This window comes from Alosa sapidissima, chromosome 13, assembly GCF_018492685.1.
Source record: "Alosa sapidissima isolate fAloSap1 chromosome 13, fAloSap1.pri, whole genome shotgun sequence".
NCBI lineage: Eukaryota > Metazoa > Chordata > Actinopteri > Clupeiformes > Clupeidae > Alosa > Alosa sapidissima.
In genome coordinates, this window is record NC_055969.1 from 31,088,872 (window position 1) to 31,091,393 (window position 2,522).

Consider the following 2,522-nt stretch of genomic DNA (forward strand, 5'->3'; position numbering starts at 1 on the left):
TTTCTAATTTGGTGCCTTCTTGACCGAGAAAAGGCAGAAAATGACTCCACTCCACTCTACGCTACCTGGAAATCATTTCAAACAATTTCTAGTGAAGACTTAGTTTGCGAACTCATTAGTGAATTACTCCTCGTTTGTGTTTCGAAATGGTGTGCACTTGCATGTTACCGGGATGTTCAGCCAGCACAAGGAAAATACACGGGAGTAAATTTTCATAGATTACCCAAAGAGTTGGAGTTGTGCAAAAAGTGGCTACGGGCTATCAATAACCCGAAGTTCGGAGAGGACACAGCCATTGAAGCACTAAAACATCTGACGGTGTGCAGTCTACATTTCAAGGCAGAAGAACCCCTTAGGAGTGAAGAGACCCGCGCTTGTGAAAACCGCAATTCCGTCGATATTTACCTTGCCAGATGATGTCGACGAACAGCCAGGAACTTCTGGAACTAGCAGTACTAGCTGCGCTAAACGCATTTGCCTGGAGGTAAGGTTTTTCTGACTCGACTCTACTTCTCGACTGAGAACACACTGATATAGTCGTCTGCTGTAAAGCAGCACATCTCATATGATTTGGCTGTTTATAAAGTAAATATCTTGTATGTTTTGGTCGCTTGCTGCCTCGCTAACTCCAATCGTCAGCAACGAGGAAGCAAAGTTAGCAATGTAACGTTAGACAGTTATGAATATCGTGTCAATTGTGTGTTAGCTGCATAAGTTTGCTATTAGCGATGTAAATCCACCATGTTTTACTATGTTAGTCTGACATTATTCAAATGTTTTTAACGTTATTGAACAAGAACAGTTTGTAAGTAGCCTAAATAATATTATCTCTAATCATGGCTGCAGTGGAGGCTAATCGCAAGTAAACGCAGTTTATCCACCACTGAATTTCAGAAATAGTTTATCCACCTCTTGATAGTTTATCCACCACTCAATACATTCAATGCACTTCCTAATAGTGTGTATGCACTCAGGGAACTATTTTAAATTAGTGGAATATAGTTTGAAAAGAAACCTCTTGTTTGTTTTATAGTCACCATGTCCAAGTACACCTGGTCTTGATACCAGTGCCAGCACCCTTGAAGTTGGTGAAACAGATGAAAGGCACTACAAAACAGGTGGAAGTGCATTCCACACCACGTGGTCTATGAACATCGATGGACTGACACGGATGGAAAGCGGCATCACTGTGACCATGCTCCTCTAACAGCTGAGGAGCAGAAGAAGAGGATGTGGCTGAAGAAGGACTCGGTGGCATATCAGGACCTGACGTCGCTCGTCTTTGATAAAAGGCTTTTGAAAGATCTTCAGAAGATGGCCCTCTTCAAACATACTGGTAAGAACTGACACCCTTTATACCCACATGTTTTGAACATATCCTATTGAACATGTTTAATTAGTACTATATATTCTCCTTTTCACACAGGGCCACTGGAGATCTTTCACAGAGCTCTCCTGAAGTACCTCCCTAAATGCCAGGCCTTCAGCTACGAGGGAGAGGGCCTACCTCACCATCATGGAACATAATGAGAACATTGTGGCATGAGAACAAGCCACCACGGCAACAGGTGTGTTTTCATGTACTCTAAATACTAAAATAACCATAAGTAGCATATTCACAGCTAACTCAAAATGCATACTTTGCTGAAAAGTTCATTCTATTCCTGTGGAGAGACATCTACTAGTCAAATCTTTATTCAGGCATCTGTGTAATCATTATAATCCTTGTCATTTATAGGAGAACCACGCGTCAAGCAGGTCTTCTGAAAAAGTCAAAGCAATGAATAGTCAAGAAAATCTATAAGCCACACACCACCAAGTTCATCCAGACACTAATTGAGAAGGTCATAGAAAACAGACGCAACCCAAACATAACATTCAAGGACTCAACCGCTTCACTCACCCAACCACAACCTCCTTTGCCACCTAACATTGCCCCCTGTCCCAAAGCCGTCAAAGAAAGCTGCAACATAATCATTCAAGAGCCGCTTCTGAGACGTCAAGCTCAACATTAACCCATTCCTCACAAATATTTTGTAATATTACCATGTCTTATGTCTTTGATGGTCTTTTGACCTTATCCTTGCACTACCTTACCTGTTTGCACTGCCACTACTAAGAAAGAACTACAACAACGTACATTTTAAGCATTCAATTAAATAACTATAATATACAAACAATACAACTGTTGAATGACTATATACAAACAATGAAACTATAGCTCCTCGAGCGTCCTCCGCTTCTTGGTGCCCGCAGTACTGGCCGTCTGGAGCTGGGTATTTCTGGCGGATAGCCAGCACGACACAAGCAGGTAACACGACATGACGACCTCTGCCCAATCTCTCTCCTTGTAGGACCCACTCAAGAAAGTGCTGGTAGGCTGTTAGAAGAAATTGTCTGGACAAAACATTGAGTATAAAGTGAGCGATGGTCTTATAGCCTAGCGTGCCACAGTAGCTAGCATAACTGCAAGCTATTTGTGCAATGAACATGCCACGTTAGCGTGTTAGCAAGATTACTCC

At 42.1% G+C, this 2,522-nt stretch overlaps 1 long non-coding RNA gene across 1 annotated transcript; it reads left to right on the plus strand.

Moving 5' to 3' along the window:
- On the plus strand, window positions 1-2,312 carry LOC121679948. The gene is made up of 3 exons (XR_006021496.1): window positions 1-1,336; window positions 1,427-1,568; window positions 1,739-2,312. It is a non-coding gene; the product is annotated as an uncharacterized LOC121679948 (long non-coding RNA).
- The last annotated feature ends 210 nt before the right edge of the window (window positions 2,313-2,522 follow it).